General features: G+C 42.4%; 1 protein-coding gene and 1 long non-coding RNA gene across 10 annotated transcripts in view; one reads left to right on the top strand and one right to left on the bottom strand.

The window, feature by feature from the left end:
* The window catches only part of ESRRG (estrogen related receptor gamma), a 627,347-nt gene that overhangs the window by 36,966 nt on the left and 564,750 nt on the right, over positions 1-25,631 (top strand). The window contains exons 1-2 of one of the 9 annotated variants that reach the window (XM_045455765.1): positions 19,711-20,159; positions 21,369-21,446. The exons of 2 other annotated variants lie outside the window; for them this stretch is intronic. The gene's annotated coding sequence lies outside the window, so the exon portion shown is untranslated. Of the gene's footprint in view, positions 1-8,259; positions 8,357-8,928; positions 9,025-9,165; positions 9,305-9,669; positions 9,695-19,710; positions 20,160-21,368; positions 21,447-25,631 lie in introns of those variants that run through there. 6 more of the 9 variants (XM_045455763.1, XM_045455767.1, XM_045455770.1 and 3 more) reach the window with 6 other exon arrangements.
* On the bottom strand, positions 1,871-8,950 carry LOC123586520. The gene is made up of 3 exons (XR_006706850.1): positions 8,837-8,950; positions 3,657-4,509; positions 1,871-2,772 (listed from the first exon to the last, which is right to left on the bottom strand). It is a non-coding gene; the product is annotated as an uncharacterized LOC123586520 (long non-coding RNA).

The following is a 25,631-nucleotide window of genomic DNA, read 5'->3' on the forward strand; positions in this document are numbered from 1 at the left end:
GGACCGCGAGATCGTGACCTGGCTGAAGTCGGACGCTTAACCGACTGCGCCACCCAGGCGCCCTCCTTCATTTCTTTAACACATACTTGTTGAATACCTACTCTGGGCCAGGTACGCTTCTGGGTGCTAGTGAAATCACAGTGGGAAAAAAATAGCTAGAAAAAGCCCTGCCCTCATTAGAGCGTATAGACAGAGTGAGGCAGATAGTAGACAAAATAAAGAAGTAAACCTGTGAGCTATTTTGGAAGGTGTTAAGGATTATGGGAAAAACAAAACAGGAAAGCAGGTGGGGAGGACTGGGCTGGGGAGAAGAAGGTGGTGTTTCTGTTTTAAATAAGGGGTTTGGTGGGGGCGGGGAGCATCCTCTCTGAAGGGGTGACACTCAGCAAATGTTGGGGGAGGTGAGGAAAGCAGCTATTAATGGCACCCCATGGGACATTAGTCCTAAGAAATGCTGAGTTTAAAAAGGGTTTCACTGTCCAATAAGTTGGGAAATAATAATTTCTAGATATTTACAGTGCTTGTTAGCATATTAAATAATTTGAAAAGCCTGTTGGAGAGAAACCTATTTAATTCAAACATATTTAAAATATTTTTCTTCCTCCCTCCTTCTTTCCCTCCCTCCCTTCTTGCCTCCTTTCCTAACATGGCAGAGTGGCTAGACCATAGCTCTGAGCCATCCTTCCAATGTGGATATGACCCCGGCAACCAGTAAGGTTTCTGGAGCTGCATGGTCCAGGAAAATTGCATCCATTCTGGAATAAGCGTGAGACCTGAATCTGCCATTTTCCCTGAGCGAGTTGAACTTCTCTTGGTTTTGGTTTCATCATCCGTAAATTGGGCATGATAATACCAACTGTGCAAAGTTGAAGATTAAATAAAATCAGGGGTTAAAGCACTTTCTAAATTGTAAAGTACTACAAATACAGGTGTCTTATGTGCTTTTCTATTTGCTGTTTTGGTACTTGGGATGAGTCGGTCTCCTGTTACTACCCTGTCTAGGGTTCTTTTATAAAGAGCTTGCCAAAGAGGGTTGAAGGAGAAGGAGCAAGAATCCTGGGTCTGTGGAGGAGTGAAGAGCTGCTCTCCTGGACCCGAATCCAAACTTGTGCCTTATTAGCATCAGGCTCCAATTAGACTAATTCACTGGCCAAAGGCCCACTTCTCTGCATTAGCCAGTGGTTCCCAAACATTGGTGTCTGCTGGGATCACTTAAGGTTTAAAAAATATATACCATTACCTGACTCCAACCCTCAGACGTTCTGATATAATTGCTGTGGGGTACAAATTGAGAATCAAGATTGTTTAAAGCTCCAGCGTGATTCCAGTGTGCCCCAAAGTTTGGAGACTACTGGTATAAGTCCCTTGTGATTCTTTTTTAGTACCCTGGACAAGAATAAAGGTTACAAGTTGATCATGGTTGTGAATCAGTGAATTTGGTTCCTTTTTCTTCTGGAAGGGTAAACAGACAGGCAGGAAGAAAGGGAGGGAGGAAAATTTACTTTTATCAGGCACCTGTTTTGACAGGGCATCAGGGCCTTTTATACATTATGTCATTCAATCCCCTTGGTCACTCTGTTACTGAAACATTATGATTCCATTTTAAAGACACAGTAACTGATCACAGAGAGCTTAAGATCATTCTCCAGGAATTTGAGACAGGACCTTCGGTTCTGTGTTCTGGGTCCTTTCTGCCACTCTGTGATAGCCATTCAGCCCTCCTTCCTGTCCCCAGGGCTGTCTCCCACCCTCTTTATCTTCCTTCACCTTAGCTCTCTGGAAAAATCTGGTATCCAGCATTTATGTGTTAGCGTCAAACAAAGTCAGTGTTGATATGTTTTTTGGAGGGAAGCGCAGTTTTGCATTTTATGTTTAAATATGACCAGGAAATGGCCTAGTTTATTCCCTTATAATAATTGTATTCATAAAAGTAGCATAATAAGCAGTATATGCAGGAGTTTTAACAGAGAGAGGCCCCTTCTGAGCAAAGCACTGGTATAGTACAGTTTATGGCCTATGGGTAAGGCTGGCCCTGCTTTTCCACTTCTCAGATTATCTAAAGAATTTTCATGGAATAGGAACAGATGTCAGCACATGCTCTCCCCCTGATAACAGTTTATTCATTTAACATTCGTGGAGCACCTACTGTGTGTTAGGCACTAGGAGTAAAAGATAACTAAAATCTCTGTTACACTGAAGGCAGTTACCACTGAGCAGCAAAGGCAGACATATGAACAATAATTCAAGTAAGGTGAGTATAGTCATGGAAGTGTGTTGATGGAGGTGGGGAGGAGGGGTGATGGGGCCCACTGGGCTGTCACAGAGAGGAGAGTGGGAGAGGACATCCTAGAAGAGTTCATCCCGTTGGGTTTCCTCACTCTACCCAACTGGTAGTCACGAGGACACCAGTGCCGGAGGGATCACTCCCCGAGGGCAGTTGCCAAGGAGGAAATCCAGGGTGGAAGCAGTTGAATGACTTTCCCAGGATCACAACAGCAGTAAGAGGCAGAAATTAGACTCCCAATCAAGTGTTCTGACTCCAAGTTTAAGTGTTCTTTCCATGACGCTGAGTTACCTCTGCTGGTTCAGCAACTGGCAGGGTCACGTAGCTGAGAACATAGTTGTAACATGCGGCATCAGGTGACATCTTGATGATTTTTTCCAGTTGAACCTGGTTGCCAAAGAAGAGTCTTTCTCCCTTCTGAACCCAGGCAGCGAATGCACTATCTCGAATGAAAAACAGAGCCTTGAAATGAAGAACTCCAGAAAGCCCTAGGTGTAAAATAAAATCTGAGATGTATAGTCCTATTCAGAGATTTATGGTACGGATACAGGTGTCTATAAATATTTAAAATCACCAACACTATTTAGCCTTGGGTATTATATGACTTCATATTTCACAAATTAGATTTTATTCAAATAAATGCAATTTTATTTCAGATGCTCCTAAGTCATTTGCATTCCTAATCCTCCCTCTCCACCCCACCTTATTACCAGTTCGTACCACTGCGCATTCACTAATAATTCCCAAAGAAATTTCTCCAGCCACAGATTTCTTCTAAATCTTTCCCAAGGCCAGTGGAATCTGGCTATTTCACAGGCCTTTAAACCTAACATATCCCAAACCAAATTCATTATTTTCTTAGCATAAGCTTAATTTGTACCTCTTTAACATGCTACCATTAATTTAGTTGTCCAAGCCAGATAATTCAGTCTGTCGATTCCAGATCCCTGCCAAATATCCCTCCAAGCCACCTCACTGCCGCAATTCTGTTTCAGACCCTCATTTTTTGCCACTCCACAGCTGAGTGGACCTTACCCGTATTCCTAGAAACAATGAGTATTTTCCTGTGCTCGGTTCATCTTTCTTAGCACACAGAGAATGGTCCAACCAGCTTAAACAAAACCAAAAGCCTTGTCTTATTTTATTTCATATTCAAATCTTTCTAAAAGGCCGATACATTGTCCTGTGTAAGTTATGTAAAATACCCTGACAATAAATTTCTTTGATGATTGAAGCTTTTATTGGGTCTCAAGGCCATCATTCTGAACACAGGTGATTATTAATACATTGCCCGTGTATAGTCAGCACAGCATTCGGCTTAAAGGAATGTATTATTCTCCTTAAGTTCAGTTTTAAAATAAACTATTCTTACCTCAGTGGTTCTTAACCTTTCTGGAGTCACGATCCCTCCTCAGAATGTGATGAAAGTTATCCGCCTTTTCTTGAGAATAATGGCGTCACTTGCAGGCATGCTTGCACGCGCACTTGTGCACCCACACACCCATACACATACTTTGCCTACAACCTTAAGACTTAATCGGTCCATGGATCCCTAGACTAGAGCTATCATGCAGTCTGGCTTGAGCGCCCTTGCCTCATGCAAACGTTTTTATTTTTTTCATGAGAGACGCATGGTATAAATTTATTTTAAATAGGTATCCTAATTACCCTGGTCCTGGTTGTTGCAATTGGCTGTACTATTTTCCCACGGTGTGTACCAGGCCTTGAGTGTGGCCTGGGACAAAGTGATTTCTGCACAATCATCCTGATTCTTCCTTCAGCTAGCTATAGACCTTTGTGAAGTCCTGTAAGTAGTAAATAGAAGTTAACTGAGATTCTCAGCTAGGGGACCTTAGGTTCTATTAACTTTGTAAAATTTTTTAGAAAATCAACTCTGGTGTAAAATACGGTCCATCTGCCATGATAATATTTTGTTATGTTGGAAGAGTGCTTTCTCTTCTGCTATTTCATTTTATCCTAACAAAAACTGGAGAGAGCCAAGGAGTTATAAGTATTCGATAGAGATAAATAAGGAAAGGAATGCGGAGAGAGGCTTTCCCAGAGTTAGTTGCAATGAGGAAATATGTAGGTGATCCTGCTCTGGTTCTAACCCCTGAGTCTCTTCACTGTAAACCTGTGCTCTTTAACTAACTTCATGATTTAATTCAAGCTAACCAGGAGATTAAGGCATCCAGGCAAAAAAATGCATTCATATCAAATAAGATCTGTAAAACAATACGACTGTGTTAGAAAGAAAGTTATAAGCAAGCATGAATGATAATTTAATAACATTCTAGCTGATAGGGTGGGCTATTGGTATACTTAATTATTTTATCTCATATAAAAGAGACTATCTTAAAATTTTTTAAAAAATAGTTATTTTTATTTTGGGGAGACAGAGAGACAGAGTGCAAGCAGGGGAGGGGCAGAGAGACAGGGAGACACAGAATCTGAAACAGGCTCCAGGCTCCAAGCTGTCAGCACAGAGCCTGATGCCAGGCTTGAACCCACAAAGCACGGGATCATGACCTGGGCCGAAGTCGGACGCCTAACCGACTGAGCTACCCAGGCACCCAGAGACTATCTTTTAAAATGTAAGTTTGAACATTTTTTTGTATATGGATTTTTTCCTGAGCTATCCTTAAGTATACTCAGAAATTAGAAATATGATCTTTATTAACTTTACCTGAGCTCCTTAGCATATTTTTTTATATCCTCAAAAAAAAGAAAAAGAAAAAAAAACCCAGGGTTCCTAGGCTGAGCCCTCTCTTTCATTCTCTCCCACATCCTGTTTCAGATTTGTAGAAGCTTAGAGTGGACGGACTTTGGAGACTGATTAAATCTCTTCTTGTGCAAGAGAGAAACTGAGGCCCAGAGTTATTAAATAATTTGCCAGAAGTTACACACAGCCAGTCAGTAGCAGATGCAATAAGAGATCACAGGTCTGATAAGTGATTCTCACTTATTTTCCTATCTTTCTAAACAGAGAAATTAATCTGACACTCAGAAAATTCAAAATATAGCAGAGAGAGGCTCATAATGGCTAAAAATGATTAAGTTTTGTCCACCCCCCCACACACACTCATTAAATTCTACCTCATCATAATATGCTTCTCCAATTAAATAATTTCACCTCTGATTTTACTTAGCTGTTTTCTAGGGACTATCTGAAGTATAGAGAAACAAGTTTGCAATGTTTTCAGTTAAAAGGATAAAACTTTTGGGGCGCCTGGGTGGCGCAGTCGGTTAAGCGTCCGACTTCAGCCAGGTCACGATCTCGCGGTCCGTGAGTTCGAGCCCCGCGTCGGGCTCTGGGCTGATGGCTCAGAGCCTGGAGCCTGTTTCTGATTCTGTGTCTCCCTCTCTCTCTGCCCCTCCCCCGTTCATGCTCTGTCTCTCTCTGTCCCAAAAATAAATAAACGAAAAAAAAAAAAAAAGGATAAAACTTTTGCTACATAAAATACTTCCAGCTTCTGTCAGATTGAAGTGACATCTTAGCTCTCCAAAGGGCAGTTTTGTGTCAATTAGTACATCAGAAGCTATTTAATGACAGCCAGTGTTATACTTAGGCAAACCGGAAGAAGCAGGGAAAAAATGCATAATGCTGTTAGAAAGGAATCGGGAGATGAAGAAGAGATGAAAAAATAAACCCAGAAACAGAGAATAGTGAAGTCATACATAGAAGTGAACAGCGTAGAACAGAGAGAGAATGATCAATACACCCACTAATAGTAAATAATGGCTTGTGGGCAAAGTAGGACTTGAACTTGGCCTTGACCAATAGATAGAACTTGAATAGCAAAGAGGCAGAAGGGGGCACTGAATGCTTGAGCAGTGACGTTGAGGTTAACAAAGGGTGTGAGGTGGGCAGTGGATATGCAGCCTGACTGAACCATGGGTGCAAGATGTGAGGAGGTTGAATGAAGTTGAACAGGTAAAGAGCTTGATAGTGAGGGCTCAGGGCACTTGAATTTGGATCCCAGCTGGGTAAGGCTGGACGAATTACTTAACTTCTCTGTGCCTCAGTTTTTTGGGGGTAAAATGAGGATACCTACAATCCTTCTCTCATGTTTTTGTTGAGAAGATTTAATTGGATTGACAAATTCTAAACACTAGCGAAGTTTAGGACCACGACTTTTATGCATTCCATCCATCTTAGTAAGCATTTTTGTCTTGCCCTTTGGTTTGGTTGGAAAGTTAAGCTGAACATGCTACGACAACATTAACTATTATATTTAGGGTGAAGCCAGAAAGTAAAGACTTGAACGTAGTCTGAATAAACAACAGAGAGCAGCTCTTAGCCAGAGGTGGCTTAAGAGAATCCGGTTTAGGAAGGATCTATTCCAACTGGAGTCCTCTGCCTAGATCTACCCCTTTGCTCATTGCTCAAACATCTCACCCCCTGGCTGCCTGCAGTGGCATGTTGATTGGTGGCAACTAGCGTGGAAGGCATTTGTCCGGGCAAAAAAAAAAAAAAAAAAAAGGATTTTCAAGGGATTAAAGTTAGTCAAATTTTTATGGTTCTTTTTTTTTTTTTTTTTTTTTTTTTTTTTTTTTTTTTTTTTTTTTTGCCAGTGAGGCTTTAAAGGTCCTGTTCTAAGGCTAATAAGAAGTAATAAAGCTGGAGAACCAGGTTGGTAGCTTGAATATTAACGAGCCTCTCTTGAACGCTATGCTAAAAAGTTACCAATAACATCAATAGCCGCTCACTACAAATAGGCCCTTGCCTTCCTTGACACTGATGCCCTCTACGCACTAGACAAGACTGCACCAGTTCATTCTTCTGGCATTGCAAGGAGACCGATAAGCTGAGCCAGAGGGCTGTGTCCAATTGTTAAGGGTGAAGCAGCACCCCAGTCAAGTTTGGGGATCTGTCTACTGGTCAATAGTCCTCAGACCCTCTTGGGCCTACTTTGGTGAGGCTCTTCTCCGATTCTGATTGTCTGATCTTTGCAGAATTGCAGTACCCTCCCTATGGAATTTGCTTAGTGATTCTTGGCATATGACTCTAGAGGGAAAAGACTAAAAAAGGGAAAAGACCTAACAAGTTACCGGTTATTTTCATCAAGTGTAGCCAACCTCTCAAGCAGGCAAACTAGTCTCAAACCTAGAGCAGCTGCAGATTATCTTGGATGAGATCAAAAGTTTTTCTCCCCACCAGCTTTGCTTTTCAGATTTGACACTCTCTCCCACGCTTTATTTTTTGCAACCTTGGCTCCTGCTGTCATCTTTGGGATTGGGAATCCGTGGGAATAGTGACTTTACCAATCCATGATGGTGACCAAGGTCAACAAAAAAGAAGCGTATGGAACAAAATTCCCAAGCCCATTCTTCTACTCCAGACGGGGAATTAACGATAAAGAAGGGCCAAGTATTTGCCAAACCTGGCACTAGATTTTTATTTTTCAGTAATGCGCATATGGTGATTGATATGTGCAATGTTATGATTAATAGAAGCCACGTAGAACAGACCCGTGTACAAATGACAGAAACTAAATATTATAAAAGACCTGCTCTGTGCTGTACCGGTCACGTGGCCACACCATCTAAAATACATTCTCATGTTTGCAGAAATAAATATTAAGGGTTATTGTGGAGACCTTTCCTACGGATTCCAGAGAGCGTAATTATAAAAAATGACAAATGCAGTGGAAAGCCGGCAACAATATCTTTGCCGTAAGACAAAGTTCTCCTGCTGTTGTAGAAGAATTCAGATGAAAACCTAGTTATCCTTTCTGCCCTTTCAAACTCCCCTGGTGGGTCAGGTGCCAGGAGCCCCCCAGACTTCCTGATGTGTCTGCAGGGCCCCCTCAAAGAGGGGGCTTGGGCTTTTATTCTCTCTCTCTCTCTGTGTCTCTCTCCCTCTCCCTCTCTTTCTTCCCTGCCCCCTTCCCATTTTTAAAAGGCTTTAAAGAACATCTCTGGGAGACAAAAATAGCTCCAGTTGTGAGAGGCCTACACACTCAGAAGGCAACTGAGATGCAAGTCAGCAAGTGCCAGCCGCGAACATGAGTGTCTGGGCCGGGGTGGATGCTCCTCGCTGTCTTGGTGCCAGTTCTCTGCCTGGGCCCGGTGGGTAGAGGGGAAAATGGTTTTTCAGGGGCGGGAGGTGGGTCGGGTGCGGCTGGGGGTCCGCTAGCGGAAGGAATCCGGAGCCCCGCGCTCGGGCCGAGGGGCTGTTCCTTCCCCTCCCCCCACGTTTTGAAAATTTATTTTGCCCAGGCGGGGATTGGCGACGGTCAAAAGGGAGCAGTTGGCACTGAATGTCACCCTGAAGGTAAAATGAAAGACAAAAGATGAACGCATGCTTGCTTTCCGTTTGCAGCGGCTGCGGCGGCGGCGGCGGCGGCGGCGGCAGCAGCAGGATTTAAAGGGGCAAAAAACCCCACACGCACAGACACACACAGACACACACACACCCAGAGGCGTCAGTGATGCCAACGCAGTAATGCAATCAAATCATGACAGTGCCGGGGATTTTTTTTTTTAAACACAGATATTTATTTTTAAAAAGGGAGCGAGAAACGCATGCAAACAGAAACGTGCACATACCAAGTAACCACCCGAGGAGAACCTGGCAGCCTCTGTCTTCTTCTGCCAAGTTATCATTGAGAAAACAGACAGGCATCATGACGTCCTGGGTCACAGGGAGTGCGGACCGACGCTACCAAGAGAAAAGGGAGGCGCCTCGGCGCTCCGGCTAGCCGCGGGCGCCCCTCTGCCCCTCGCAGCCCGGCTCGGTGAGTGCACAGCCGCTCGCGACGCGGACCCCGGGGGCCAGGCCGGCCCCGCGCCCGCGGGGGCAGAGCGGGTGGCCGTGCCCTTGCCACCGGCGGGCCGGCCAGCACCCCCTCGCCTGCTGAGGTCGCGGGAGCCCAGTTAAAGGAGGCGTGTGTAAGATGTGCAATGTTCCTGCATGGGGGTTCTGTAGACTTTCGTAGCCGAAGAAACCGGCTTCGGCTTCTTTAAAATCCCCGACGACTCACCTGGTTAAGCTGCTGCAGTTCTGACCCTGCCAAGGTAACTGGTCCAAATCCTTATCATCAACATCTGGAGACAGACATTGGCATCTGGGGCATTCTTGATTTGCAGTCCTGGTGGAAATCGCTATTGCTACCTCCTTCCCCCTTCACTTGTTTAGAGTCTCTTGGAAAAAAAAAAAAAAAAAAAAAAAAGCAACCCCTCCCTCAATAACACAACCATAAGTACCGTCCATCTCTTGTAGACCTGCCTTGCCATGACTGCAAAACTGTCAGCGTGCGTGTGCCGGAGACACAGATGAATTCTAATGTCAGTGAGATCTGTTCTTTAAACACCTCTCCCATCCCCCTCCCTGGATAGAGACTTCAGGCTTGGGAAAGTGGCAAAGAGTGAGGGCAGAGTTAGGGCACTGGACTGACAGGGGTTGGGGTGAGTCTTCCGGGCTTCTGGCGGGGGAGGGGCGATGGGGAAGGGGTCGTTGGGGGAGAGGGTGGTGTGAGGAGTTGAGGACTGCTGTCGTGAGCTGGAAAATCCTTCTGGTGATTGCTGCTGCCGTGGTCCCGGGTGTCTCTCCTCCTGTCCTCTATGCCTCATTCCCTCCCGGCTCCCCATCCCGGTCACCTTCCCGAGGGAGGCAGTCCCTGAAGTTGCACGGAGGTCACCCGACCATCATTTAAGTATTTCAAACCACCTGCCCCCGTTCTCCCCCTCAAGTATGTCAGAAGCGTCTGCAGGATAGAGTCCCCCCCCCCCACCCCCTCCATGTTTGGTGATGGGAGATTCTCAGAGAGAGAAAGACACAGAGGGCAAATCCCCCCTCCTCCCCTTCTCTTCTCCCTTCCGGCAACCTTTTCCTAGCTGCACCCCCCTCCCCCCTTTCAGAATCTTAATGAGCAATTCTGGAAGAGTCCGGAAGGGCCTGGGAGAAACCCCCGCATGCCTCAGTGCTGTGGAATGATTATGTATGTGTTTATTTATTGTGCTTGCTTCGGTTATGTTGTGAATCGCCACATGGGTCTGCTGAAACTAGGGAGGCACGTTTGCTGTGTTTGTGTTGTAGTAGCAGGACCAGTGGCTGTACAATAAGACACAGGCACACACAGAAAGCACATGATTTTGCCAACCTGAACCAGGGGGCAATGTTGAAAATAGCACCTTTTCTCTCTGTCTCTCTTTACAAAAAAATTGACAAAAAAGAAAAAAGAAAAAAGAAGAAGAAGAAAGGAAAAGGAAAAATTCTCAGCATGTGAGTTGAGAGGAGCTGTTAGGTCCACACATGACCTCCTACTACTTTCAAAACACCACTGCTTAATACTTTAAGTCAGGATCAAGAGACATGCGGATGTTTTGAAGTGTTTCAGAGCAGCTGAATGACTTGGTCTAGTTTTGAAGAAAAACTCTCCTTTGTTTCTCACGCTGCCCAAAGACCAAATAGGGGAGTGTGTTTGGAACATGCCCAAATTCAGAAGCAGCAGGCAAGAGAAAAGAGGAAGAAAAGTCCTCAAGGGGAAGGCAGGGAATGGGGTTGGGGAACAGTGGCAGGGCTCTTTTTTCCTTTTCCCTGTCCAGTAGATTTGATGTTATCAAAATGAGTTAGCCAGCCTAAGAAACAGTCCTGTCATTGTGGGAAAGAGAGGGAAATTTAAACAGTTCTCAAATGTGGACTGAGGAATGGCCGACAGAAGTAAGGTGCACAAAAACGTTGATGTAGGTTAAGTGACATTGATGGGGCTTCTTGTCCTACAGATATGAAGAGTCAAGTCTGTCATGAAACAGGCCTAGATGACCTTTCAAACACGTATTTGTGTGTTACCCATGACTGTTACTTGTACTGACACAACTCTCCTAACTCTTTAAACTCATGTTACATAGATGTGTGTATGCTGAGAATAGCGTCCGATAGCTTGTAAGACTACGCATTGACTGGGGCGATGAATGTGGATGACAGATGATCTGTTTTCTTTATTGAGTCACAATAGCTTTTAAATCTTTGTGCATGGTGCGTACTGGAACCTGCTGGTCTTCTTTAACAGGAATTGCAAGGGGAGCAAACACACTTCCTGATGGGTGGTGCTTTAACAAAACAGTGCAGATCGATCCATGAGGGTTCTATGTGTGTGCCACTCAATTTATTCTGTACCACTTTTCCAGAAATTAAAAGGTTACCAAGAGACTACCATGTTCCCATCTCCAACTGAGTACCGCTTATTACTGCAACAGTGTTTCAATATTAAGTGATCTTGGAGATATTTCGTCTTTCATTTCGAGTTCTGAATTTGAATCAGTGTGAGGACGGCGGTACAGCCAGATAAGGTGTAACTAACTCCGCAGACAGCTGAAGGGTGGGGAAAGTGTGGCTGAGAATATCTGGGGCCGTTCTCTGTAACCTTGTTGACAGGGACATTTTGGTTGCAGCTAGAATTTTAGCAAGAGCCTGCCAGTGATAATGGGCTTATGTTTGAAATTGATCCTAAGTGTCTCTTTTTTTCTCCTTCACAGACGTGCTGTGCACACCTTAGCTGAACACTCAAGGCAAAACTTTCCTGATGCCCCATGACATTTTCTAATACAGACAAATCCCTGGATTAGGGTGTCACAGGAAAAGGGGTTATTATGAGGTTCTCCTTTTGTTTACAGATGTGTTGCTACAAGTAGCTTTAGTTCTGTTGGCCTTACAGATTGGTCTATAAAATTAATTTCAGTTAGACATTGAAGAGCTCGCTATCCTGGTCAGGTGAATTTATGATATCACGGAGGAATTTTGTACTTGTTTCCAAATTGTTGGAAAACCGTGGGAACACAAAGATTTTGAGGAAAACGCCAGAAGCCACATTAATGAAGAAAAACAGTGTTGAGATACTTTTGAATAATAGATAGGATATGGAATGGTCAACCACAAGATAAAATTTTTACACGGTGTTTTTATGGCTTTAAATTGGCTGCATTGTAAACTAAGCTTACTACTCTATTAAGTCATTATCCTTTTCAATTATTTAACATTTCTGGCCAACCTATCTTCTGTGGTCTTTATCTGGACACATCAGAAATGATATGTACAGTCGTAATTGCTTGTTGTTAGTGTGGGGACTTTGCCATGGAGCAGGGTTTAATGTTAACTTCTTGGGACAAATGTTACAAAGAATGCACAGAGGAGAAAGAATGTGATGGAAACAGACCGAGCCCTATGCAAATGGAGATAACCACAGCATTGAGATGTACCTGATACAATTTGAGTTATTCTCGCTAAGAAACCTTGACAGTATCTGCCTTCTAGGTACTGTGCATTTGGAAATACTCTATCTCCATTTAAATGCAGATCTTCTGTTTTCTCCAGGGAGCAGTTGGTGAATCTTTCAGTTGAACCACTGGTGTGAGAAAACCAACTGAAAATTTCTCCATGAACAATAGAATCTGTCGTTTTGAAGTAATAATTACCAAGTTTTATAACATTGTGATTTTTAAAAATTCCTTTAAAGTATCTTTATAAAGTCAAAATGATGTACCCGGCCCCAGTGAGAACAAAGAAATTTTGTCTTGTCACTTTGTTGTCGGGTTTATAAAGCTGTGAGATAATTCAACTTTGCGGTTCAGTTTTTAGGTTAACACTGCCATCCCGGTAGAGTAAGTGGGACTGAGGAATCAGGGAGTCATGCAGGGAATTATGAATAAGTTCTACGTGTTCGTCACGCTGTCATGCTAGTGGGGGGAGGGGGGGTGAGGTCCTGTAGGAGAGTGTAAGGGCCTTTCTCTGGAATGCTTTTCTTTTGATTAGTTTTGAGTCTAATTTATAAGAGTACGTTGTGTCGGAATCAATGATGGTGGTTGGCCAAAAAGGAGAGCCAAAGCCCATGTGCCCCTTGTTTAAGAGATATTGCAGGAAGTAACACAGGCCTTTGACATAGAATGTAGACATACGGGCTGATGGTTTTAGCTGTTCAGATTCAGGTCGCTGGAGAGGCCTTTGCAAATCTTTAAATAAAAATTCCTGAAGTGCACAGTGTGATAATGTTAAGTCTCTGTGTGTCTTGATCACAAAGCTAGGGAAGTTTTCTTTTTCTAGGAGATTAGATGTCATTCATTTACTCAACCCTGATGATTTCCAATTGTGAAAGCCCCCTAGCTCCATAGCTTACCTCCTCCATTGTATTGGGTATAAAGCTCACCTCCCATATTCCCTCTGACACGTACACCTTATACACGTATTTAATAGTGTGTATTTATGCCATTATATACAGTATAAAACCTGTAGTTGTGAAGAAGAATCATCAATAGTTTTTTTTTACATTTTTTTAATGTTTATTTATTTTTGAGAGACAAAGAGACAGGGCAAGTATGGGGGCTGGGGGTGGGGGCAGAGAGAGAGAGAGAGAGAGAGAGAGAGAGACAAAGAATCCAAAGCAGGCTCCAGGCTCTGAGCTGTCATCCCAGAGCCTGATGCAGGGCTTGAACCCACGAACTGCGAGATCATGACCTGACCTGAAGTCAGACCCTTAACCGACTGAGCCGCTCAGGTGCCCTATCAGTAGTTTTCAATCAGGCCTTTGCTTATATTTCTGTTACGAAGGATACTTTGTTGATTTAAACAAGGGAATGATCATAGTTACCGTAAAAAAAAAAAGGTTGAATGTCTTTGGAATCTCTGTGATAAAGTGCAGGACACTGGAGATCCAAAGATATCTTATTTACTTACAGACGCTTATGGCTGTTTCCGATGGCACACACGCTGAAATAAATAACCCTGGGTGGGACTCTAGGAAGGGTGCTAATTAATAAATGTGCTTGTTTTACTTCCCTTGCACAAATTATTCTAACTGGGCAAATATGCATATCTGGCACAGTCATGTGTCATTGTTTTGAAGATTCAGATTCAGGATGTTAACGTTGTATGAAGCATAGCAAAACTTTCATATTCTGATTCTGATAGATACTTCTGCAGTAGTTTCCAGATATCTGTGTTACCAGAGCGGCCCGCTTACATTCAACCTCACTCTAAGATATATTGGGTTAATAAGGCTGAGTTTATGACCAGTATAATTTATGTTCACAAATACCTGTTTTTATTAGCACAATTATAGATTGTAAAGCAAATTTCCATATATGTTAAATACTAAGAACAAGAATTCCATTTGTACAGTGAGTTACAGTATATAACCATACATTATCCTCAAGCTGCTCTTTGGAAGAATATTTATTGCACTTTCTTAAGAAGGCAATCAGTTTTTACAATATAAACATTCTAAGAAAATAGATCCTTTTATCAGAGTTTCTTCCCTCCTTCCGTCCTTCCCTTCCTCTTTTCTTCCTTTTCTCCCTTCCTCTTTTCTCTTTCCTCTCTTAATGGGGAAAAATCTAATGACTTTTTTTTTTTTTTTTTTTGGTAGGGAGTGCACAATTGTTTATCACACATTTCTATTAAAAAAGGAGCTTTAACAAGCAATCCGACATGATTTTTGGAATATATCTTCTGTCTACCAGTGTTCTTGAGGAAAATGTAAGGTTGCAGAAATCATTTCATGCCCTGTATGTTTTCAGACATAAATCAGGAAAATTGTTAGCGGGTTATAGCTCTTCTTAGAGACTGTGGCTATAGTAAACACAGGCTATATATTTTTCCAAGTTATTATGTGTGGAGAGAAATCCAAAGTTGGCTATTTAGATGAATAGTTTAATTCAGTGATTAGAAATTCATTTTCTATTTACTATGAACATTTATTTTCCAAAGGCTGTAGAAATGGGACATAATACCTGATGATCCTTTGGATCAGACATCCTCACAGTTAGACATTTGCTTTCTTTCGCTAATGTGTATATGCCTGAACATCGATCTTCAGCTAAGGATCAGTTGAAATGGTCCTGAGCATAGTTTCTAGTATGATCTGGTTATCTTCTTTATCCAAGACCAGTGAACTCTTGTTCTTCATTTCCAGATGAAGGGGTTTGACTTGATGGTCTCCACCTTACTTCCTTTCTGTGATTCTGCATTAAGTGATTGATTAGTAATGAATCAACCAATTAATTATACTCCTTTTTATTTCCATTCGATAAAACTAATTATTTACTGAAGTCTGGCCTTTGCCATGACCAGAAAAATTAGCAGGTAGAGTAGGAAAGGAGCTCAGGTGCAGTGGTTTGAAATGAAAACCTTACAAAATTTGGACACTCGGGTTTACATAAAAACTTTTCATTTGTAGATCAATTCATGGCTGTTCAAAACTCACTTTTTTCCCCTACATAAAACAATCTTAAATGCTGACTACTTTCCTAGGCTAGACTATAAAAGCCTATGTTAACTTATTGGAGTGAAATATTGTATATCAGTGATGAAAAAATATGAAAAAGAGTTCTATTATGATACAAGTGATAAACATAACATAAAGGCAATAAAACTGAATGATAGTTTATCATTTATCTAGACTCTGGAGGGTTGATGTTTAAGAGAAACACACATATAACTGGAAGTTAAGAAGATAGATGGAAACTATTGCAGAGTGCGTGAAAGGGATTTTTAGAAACTTTCAGGATTTTTAGAGGCTACTTGCGAAGTATATGGCTTTTCTTTCCCTTGGAAGAGTGTAGCATTAGCACTCTTTCTAAGTTTATCACCTGTGATAAGATTTGTTTTTTGACACCCAAATGCACTGAAAGGCAGGAGAGTGAAGAAAAATGGAGAGAAAAATTATTCTCTGAAGTAATTGGCCAAGAAGTGGGAGAAGTGAAGACGGAAGGCATATGAAGGTAGAAGAGAGAGGCAGTGCGTGTGCACACACACACACGTGTGTGTGTGTGTGTGTGTGTGTGTGTGTGTGTGTGTGTGTAAGTCTGGTCTGCGTTTAATTGTTCATTGGATGAGAAACCACAAGGAAAAAGGGGGAAACTAATGTATGCACGTTCTCCCTGAAGGGAAAGTACAGGATGTTAGTTGTGTGGGAAAACTTACAAATTAGAGCATCCATTTTAACATTTTTCTGGGTCATTTGTTGCCTGTATGGTCTTGTGAAATCATTAAATTCTCTGAATTTGTCCTGCCTGTAAAAAGGTAAATAATAGAAATATCTGTCTACAAGTTGGCTGTGAGAGTTGAGTGAGATTCATGGGTATAAAAGCTCTTGAAAACTATATTTAGTTTTATGGGGGCGCCTGGGTGGTTGAGTGTCTGGCTCTTGACTTCGGCTCAGGTTATGATTTTGTGGTTCCTGAGTTTGAGCCCCACGTCAGGCCCTGCGCTGACAGTGCGGAGCCTTCTTGGGATTCTCTCTCTCTCCCTCTGTCTCTGCCCCTCCCCTGCTTATTCTCTCTCTCTCTCTCTCAAGATAAAAATGAATAAACATTTTAAAAAAAGCCCTATATTTAGTTTTATGCGGTGAGGAAAAGTCATTGGGTCAACCCAGGTTTGACAGAGTCCTAGGCCAATTTTTGGCTCCGGGGTGGTCTTTAGTAGGCATATTTCTTGCTCACTGTAGTCTCGAACTGTGGTAGGTACTTTTCGTATTACTGTGTTTAGGGAGGAAGCAGGAAATAGTATGCAGCTGGGCAGTTGAACATGGCAAGTCTGATATTTTAACATATACAATGTCAGTACCTAGGGAGCATATTTACTTTCTCTTGCTGATGGCCACAGCTTGTTTAGAAAAATGAATGACTCTGGAAACAGAAAGAGAACATTCAAAAATTGTTTTCCTTGTCTCAAACACAGCCCGTCATTTGCACTTCTGCCATGATGTTGATAATAATCTGAATTTCCTGGATTTTTGTTAAGGCTGAAGGAGTCATTGTTTGGCAGTAAGTACTTGTAAATAATGATATAAATTCCATTAAAAAAAAGATTTCCAGGATACAACAGAACTAATTAACATAATACATGATTTGAACTCCAAGCTCTAGATACTATATAGATGTCTTTCAAAAGTATTTTTATTTTTATGTATGATTCACTGATAAATGTCTAGCCAATTCTTCCATCAGAATTGGACTGCATTTTAAAACATAACATGAAGCAGTAGATAGACAATGATTCAAGAAATTTGGGCTGTTGGTATAGGTACTATACTAAAAAAAAACAGATCCAACAATTTTCTTGGATTCTACCTGAGACTTGCCCAATGCTCTGCTCTGATTCACAAGATAATGACCAATGGAATTCTACACTTTGTGATCTGTTAACCTAGAAACTGAAGTGAACCTAGAAATCAGAACGTCTTGGGATCAAGTTTGAAATTAACAGTAAATATTTCATTGCTTTTATGAAAATTCAATGCACAGAATATATATGAAGAGAGAGATCTTTGGGTGGTTTAATTATGAGGCAATGTTGAAAACTTTGGCATGTATATAATTATTCGGAAATAATTGAAAACATAGATGGCATGAGTCCTGGAAGGCCACAAGTAACCTCTAAATCATTATTTTCTGGGGATTTCTATCTTTCCGTGACGTTGATTAGAGATAGTAAAGTGGACTCAGCTTGAGTTTCTTTTAAATATGGGAAAATTTGGGGGCATCTGGCTGACTCGGTCGATTAGGTGTCTGACTTCGGTTCAGGTTGTGATCTCACGGTCCATGAGTTCAAGCCCCACGTTAGGCTCTGTGCCGACAGTGCGGAGCCTGAAACCTGTTTCAGATTCTGTGTCTCCCTCTCTCTCTGCCCCTCCCCCACTCACACTCTGTCTCTTAAAAATAAATAAATATTAAAAAAAAGTAAATCTAGGAAAAAATTTAAATACATAGTATGCTTAGTATCATGGTACGTCTGTCGGAGAATACAAGGTCATTTTAAGGTATAGTCTGTCCATGTAGACCTTTAGGGAAGTACAATATATATGCATGAAATAGTACAATAAGGATAAGGGTATAATACAGAAGTATGAAAACAAACGAATGCTCTGTGGCAAATTCATATACATACTCTGAAGAGTATGCAACAGAGTCGGAGCTTGGGCTGCCTTTCAGGCTGCCATTTCCCAGCTGTGTGACCCTCACTCCTTTAAGCTGTAGTTTTCCCATTTGCAAATTGGGTATAGCTTCATCTGCCTCCTGAGACTGCTATGAGGACCAAATGAGAAAAGTATTTGAAAATGTTTTTCTGCTTTGTGATAGAGACGATGCAAACTACAGGAAGGATGGAAGAAAGAGGGAGCTCTTGTAGACTGCCCTAGAGAAAAGGGCCCATGTCTCAGTTGACTTTGTGGCTCCCCCCCACCCCCGCAGTGTATGGCAGTGTGCTTGTCTCCCAGAGGAGGCTCAGGAAATGTTTGTAAATGCATGCATGCCAGGCATTGTAGTGAGCCCTTGACATGTGTTATCTTTTACCTCTTCACAGCAATCTCCTCCGGTAGCTATCCTGTTGCCATTTCATAGATGAGGAAACGTTCAGAGATTTTAGGTAACTCTCAACCTCATGCAGGTAGGAAGTAGCAGGCTCAGGATAAGGAGCTAAATCTACCCGGCACCGGAGCCCGCATTCTTTTATTACATTATGTGGGCTCTCAAATGTCAGGGCAATATTATTTTTGAACAACAGCGTGGCCAAAATGAATAGCAAAGGCCTTGGATAATTCACCAGTTGCCCAGGCAGCTCCTGGACTGGCTTTCAGATAAGTAGGAGAGCATTTCCCTATGCCTCCTGACACATTTAATGTGGCCTTTTGTTAAACTGTCAGTTCTGATTTCTGCCCTTTGAAGTAAAACGCACAATAGAGAGAAAATACCATGTAATATACCACAGCCTAGACTTGTCATAGGGACAGGAGGGAGAAGAAGGGCAGCAAGAAACACACAGATAACCAAGTGGTTAACCAGTGCCTTGGATTAAGTTTGTTACAGCAACCGGTAGTAAGTCAGTGTCTCTCTCTCCCTCTTCCTCACTCTTTCTGTCTCTTACACCCTCTTGCTTTCACTCTTAGAGTTAGCAAAGTCTAGAATCTCCATTCTTTTCTCTAGTAAGGGTGATAGAGAAGATAACTCCACTACTGAACAGCAGATTCCGTGTCCTTCATCGCTCGCTTCCTCTCAGTGTCCCTATAGCCTCATGACAGAGCCTCACTAGGGGCTTCTACCGAGTGAAGTTTGCAGCCGTGCCCAATTTGTAATGAACGGTCACAAAATGGCCTCCAACAAAACAGTCATGTTAAAGCTCCAGTCTCTGAAGTGGGAAGCAGAATGCAGAATGAATTACCACCCTACCCTATCCTGTATTTTTCCCCCTCAGCTCATTTGTGAGGGGCATCAGAAGAATGTCACCTGGCCAAGATTAGTAACACACCGTGGATTCGAAGGGTTCTGTAAGAAACAGAAGGAGATGCACTTTAAAACCTGGGATGCATTTAGAAGCCGTTCTGTGACAATACGGTCCACGATAGGTAGGGACAGCAGAGATAGAGGCTCCGTTGAAGATAAGTCCAGAGAATACCTCACACGGTCGCCAGAGTCCAGTTGGTAACGGTGTTTGGTTTCCCAGGAACTGCGCTAACATACCCGCGATGAAACCCAGCTGGGGGGACACTTTTCGTCCCCGACCTGTGGTAAGTCGGCTGGGTTGAATTGTGTGAAGTTGTCAAAGGTTGCTCTCCTCTCCAGAACTCGGCACCAGCTCCGCTGAAATGTGATGCCACTGGTTTTCAGTAAAGGTTCCTTTCTGCAGGGCTGCAAACACAGATCAGCTGCTACTGTGTATATACAACCAGGGAGCAAATCAACCAGCACAGTTAAAGCAGCCTTTTTCACCCTGAGACTTTCCAAGATCTCTTCTTCACGCAGGAAGTTTCCTTCTCTGTTGTCAGATTTAGCACTGTTCTCTTGTCATCAGATCCGAGCTAGGCTCCCTGCTGCACAGTAGAGAGGCTTCCTTAAGACATTTGTCCTTGAAACTGCACCAAACTCTTGGAAGAACCCAGAACGTGTAAGTATGTATGATTTAGGCAGCAATAGCACAGGGCAAAGCTGCAATCAACCATTATACAATATCCGATTAGCAGTGCAGGAGGGATTTTTCCGACGTTGTGTTACGTTCATTTTCAATTCGTTCTGAGGAAACAAATCAATTCTAGCTTCTGATACAGTGACTTTGCAGTAGATGGGGTTGTAATATGTTAGCTTTAACTATTTGCTGTTCTCATTTAGCATTTAGATGTTACTTGTGGGACAATTACTGTGGGCATTAAACTATAAAACTTCTAAATTTTTATTAGCAATGATAATTGTTGGTCATGTCCATCTCGAGAAACAAGTTTGCTGTGGGGAATGTTTTTAAAGAATTAACCACGTAAATTCACAGACGATAGAATGAATTTGTATCGTTCTTGCTCTCAATAAAACATATTAGTTTGCAGTTCTAATTTACTCGTAAAGAGCATTCCACCGAGGTTTTTGTCTTAATTGAATCCTACCCAGTGCTGTCTGTTTGGTATTTTACTGTCTTGCATGTATGTGTTTAAGTTACTTTGCTGGGATTGCAGCCGTGGTTAAACCTGTATTTGGGTGCTCTTTAGATCCTAAGAGCATTCACCTGAAATAAATGCTCACAAAATTTTGAGGGGGTGCAGGACTTGTTTTAAAGGGGGGTCGTATTACCCTTGAAAGATTTTTAGATGCACAATGTGAACGGCTGTCAGATGTAGACCACAGACTGAATACTCTGAGACTCTAAGTGAAATCTTAGCTTGTCCACTTTCGTCACTCCAACCAATAAAAGCCCGTGCCCCCTTTCTATCAATTTTTAATATGCGCCAATACTTATGTTTATAAGATTAATTTCTCTCAGATTAGTCTGATTGATAGCTGGATTGTGGTTTCTTAAGAGCTTGCTCCCTGAAAGCCACAGCAGAACTGCATGCCATTTAACTAGTGAATGTAAAAACGGGTAACCATGGATTCGGCCACCACTAACTGCCAGTGCAATGACTTGTTGTAAACAATACAAATGAGCCAGGAGAGCAGAGGCAACCAGACATGAAATGATTTTAATAGAAATTACGGTAAAAGGTCATGTGATGTGGTATCTGCTTCTGTTCAGTTTTAAAGGGAAAGTCTTTCTTTTCTCCCTACCACCCCCCACCCCCACACACCTCTTTCCAATCAACCCAAGTAGATGTCTTCACAAACTTGGCAGGTCCCACGCTCTGCTTCCATGGAGGAGGGTGGCCAGTGCAGTCCCGAGCACAGTGTGGTGACTTATGGATTTTCACTGGTAAGTACCTTTATTTTAGAAACAAAAAAGGAAATCTGTGTATGCCAGGGCTCCCTTCGTGGAAGGTCATGCTAATTGTGTGCTAGGAGTCCTCAAGCTTTGATGTAAGAGGAATAGGTCATTTTGTTCCTTAGCTTTTCTGTGATACAGTTGTCTTTTCTCTCCCTGCCCAAGTCTCTAGATTGTTTTGTAACCTCGATCTTTCTGAAAACTGTTATTTGCTTCAGAAGCAACTTCTGCAGTATGGTAATGAGCACATGCAGATCCCGGGAGCTGTACTGTGCCTAACTTCAGGGATCTCATCCACACGCAGACCTTGGCCGGGCTCGACAAGGACCAAGTTGAACAATACCGTTTGCATTTCTCTGGTAGAGATGGTTTCTGTATGTGAAAATTAGTATATTCATAGACTTGCCTCCCACCAAGAAATACTAATGACTTGTACCTGGGTTAAGTGTTTACCTCGTGGCTCATCCGGTGTGCTGATAGCAGCTATGCTTATTAAAAGAAAATGAAAGACGAAACTCTAGCCATGAAAGCTGGGGGAGGAGGGGGAGCCTGAGAAGCCAGATTTGGAGGGCAGACCAGTGTGTAGGAACGAAGGGGCTCAGTCGCTGTGTTGGAGATTCACGGGCACCCACAGGCACTTTAAGCAAAAGACTCGTCTCTAGGTGTGTCGAGTCTCAAGGTGAAACAGACCTGAACTGGTGTCTGGAGCCACACCTCCTGCCACATTCAGGTGGTACACATAATCGTCTCCTCCCAGAATAAAAGATAATGCTGTGTTTATATGTTACCTCCTTTTCACCTACGGATACTTCTGAATAGATGCATAATGGCACACGTACAGATGTCATACGGAGTAATGGAAGTTCAGGTGTTGATTTGTCTATTACTGCCTCCACTTTGATAGCCCAGTCCACATGTGAAAAAGCCCTGGTGTGTAATTTAGAGTCTCAGGAGGATATAAGAGCATCAGCCCCTCTATATACGCTAAAGAGTTTTATCTAGTGAACTGGAGGTTTCTTTAAACCTGTGTTAACATAATGCTTATATTTAAGCTTTATTTAAAAAAAAAATTAAGCTTTTTAAGACGTTGGAATGCCTCACTGCATGCTTAGACTGAAGAATTCTTCAGAATGTCATGGTTAGCTGTGACCTCACGGTTTACTATTCTAATACTAGCTTTGCTTATCAAAAATAAATGAAAGAAGAGATTCTAGTATTTCATGCTGAGGGAAAAGGGTGCAATTTCAAAGCAGATGTAGAAACCACAAATAGGGTTTTGGGTAAATTATAATTAAAAATACATTGTTCTTACTTTTCCTGGCCTTGATTCTCCTAGTCGAAGGATAAGAATAAAGTGGCTAGTGGCAAAATCTTTGGAGTCAGACCTGGGTTGCAGTCTTTTCTCTGGACCTCACTCTGCTTAGGATTTGTTACTTCATGTGTTTGACCTTCCGTACCCTCATCTGTAGATTGAAGATAGTAATACACAGCAGTGGGTGAAGGAAAAGGTTAAAGAAGATCCTATCACATCTGGCACATAGTAAGTGTCCAATAAGCTGTTGCTCGTTTCCTTATTTTTTTTTTTTTAATTGAGGAAACATATGCCTAAATAGAATCCTGCTATTAGTGTTGGGCCAGAGAAAGACAGTATTAACACCCTAAGTTGGTCTTTCTCTACAATTGTGTGCTACATTAAGTTGTCATCACTTGGGACATGGTGATTCAGTTTGTAGCACAGTGTAGTGTTTTAGATAACATTTACCAAAAGCTGAAAGTAGTATTTTATTACTGCGTTTTTTTTATTTCCGTGCAAATTATTCAAGAAAATTATTATTATTATTATTTTTTTTGATTTAAGATTTCTGATGCTTTGGGTATTGAGGCAACATGCACATTTTGTCTATGATCCTGTTGCTAGAGCTGAGAGCAGAAGGACACTTAAAGGTATAAGAGACTCATAATTACATCAATCCTAAAAGCTTAAAACTAGTGGCAGATAATTATATGCACTAAAGAGCAGTAATAATTAACAGGCTAGCAAACATGGAGGTTATGTGCTACCAAGGAGACATTTCTTGAGAGGACTGTGTGCACGTTCACTGTGTCCTTTGACCTTCCTGAAACCTAAGCACCTGCTTCTCTCTTTCCTCATTCTTTCCTTTCTTTCCTCCTTCCCCCTTCCCTCCTTCGATTTCCTCCCTCTTTCTTTCCCTTCCTTCCCTTCCTCCTTCCCTCCTTCTATCCCTCCCTCTCTCCTCTCTCTTTCCCTCCTTCCTCCTTCCCCCTTCCTTCCTTCCTTCCTTCCTTCCTTCCCTCCCTTCCTTCCTCCCTTCCTCCCTTCCTCCCTCCCTTCCTCCCTTCCTTCCTTCCTTCCTTCCTTCCTTCCTTCCTTCCTTCCTTCCTTCCTTCCTGTTATCTCTTATATATTATCTCAACTATATAGCATTTTATTGTTCTTTGTGAACCATCAACGTTCAAGGAAGAGAAAAAAGAACAGGAGACCCATGGTCCTTTCATGCTAGCTCTGATTTTATAAATGGAAAGTTTAAGAGGAGTCAGAAAAATCTGTTTTTCTTCCTCCTGCTATTGAACCGGAGAGGTACATCTGAGGTGACCTGCAGACCCCAGGGAAGCCTTGCTCAGTAACTGTTTGTTGATTCATTGATTAAACGGCCTGGAGAGAAGGGACATCAAGCACGGAGATTCCCTTAGTACTGAAAGCTTTGAAACCCCAAGCTGCAGTGTGCAGTAGATGGCTTCTCGGTGACCTTCCAACAACTAATCTCGTTTAAGAACTGAATCAAAGCGGTTAAGGGATTTTGTCAGATGGATTTTGCCTACAGTTGGGTTTTTGGCAGTTGTGTGTAGAAGGCGATACATTCTTCACAAGGATATGAATTTTTTTTTCAGAAAGGAATGAAGACAAGGTGCCAGCAGAGATCTCTGGAGGGGGACTCTTGTTTATCTATGGTACCATTCAGGCAGGGACAGCTGCAAGGTGGACGACTTTCTCACACTCCCCAGCCAACCTTCGCCTTTGCCTTCGCCACCCTGGTCTGATATTCTGGTCAACAAGCTCACTTAGGCAGTGGGCCCCTCTCTGTAATCTTCTCTTCCAAGGGCAGAGAAAAAGCTTGTGATCAGAACTTATATATGAGTGGCAGCGGGTATCTTCTGTCTTTTCTAGGGACATCATAGAGTGTGGGAGTTAGAGCTGGAAACTCTTTATATTAAGGGGTAAACAACTTGCTGAAAGTCACACAACTTAGGAGTTGTAAAAACAGGGCTAGAACTTGGGGTTTCTGATGCCCAAGCTAGTGTTCTTTGGGGGCTCCTGCCAAAAGAGAGAGCTTATATTATAGTGGGAAACAAAATCTAGTTTAGGAAATGATGAAACTCTCCTAAAGGGATGGCTCAAATGAGTAGTATGGGTCTGGTTCTACTCCTGAAGCCATAATGTAGAAACCCTGTGATCTTCAGGAAGGACACTTAACCATTCCGAGCTGTGGTCTCCTTCATTGTAAAACTGGGATTAAAATAACTCTAATGCTTGTATTTTAGGTTGTGTTCAGGATTAAGTAAGATTACATACGTAAAGTGTCTTGTCCGATGCTTGACACAAGGTAGATGTCAGCGAACGTTATAGCCATTCCTCTTTCCTTTCCAAGGTCAGTGGTGGCATCATCAGTGGTAGAATCATGGGAACGGCTTTATGTCTGCATCTGGAATGGTGTAGCTCAGTGGTTTTCAACATTTTTTTCTACTGCAACACATTCAGAAAACATACGTGAAGAATGGCCGCGTGCCTGTCACATAGTGATCAACAAGTAATATTATCATGGGAGTGATGATATCGGTGGTGGTGGTGACGACAAGGATGCTGACGTTGATAGGTGATGTGCACGTACCACAGATGAGCCCAGGGCATAAGCAGCTTCCAAAGCTTTGGCTTGGATTGCACTGCTCTCCTTCCTACACTAGAGAGGAAATGCAGATGTGGTGACCAAGACCAGTGAATTTTGTAAATGCAACTACAATCCTTTCCATTAAAAAGAGAGTAACCAGCAGACTTCTGTACTTTATTCCTGGTAACAAATTACTGGCGACATACCAGCTGGTCTAGAAGATGCCATCTTTCCTGGAGGCATGTGATTTTGAAAGATGCTTTACAGCACA

This window comes from Leopardus geoffroyi, chromosome C3 (genome assembly GCF_018350155.1).
Source record: "Leopardus geoffroyi isolate Oge1 chromosome C3, O.geoffroyi_Oge1_pat1.0, whole genome shotgun sequence".
NCBI lineage: Eukaryota > Metazoa > Chordata > Mammalia > Carnivora > Felidae > Leopardus > Leopardus geoffroyi.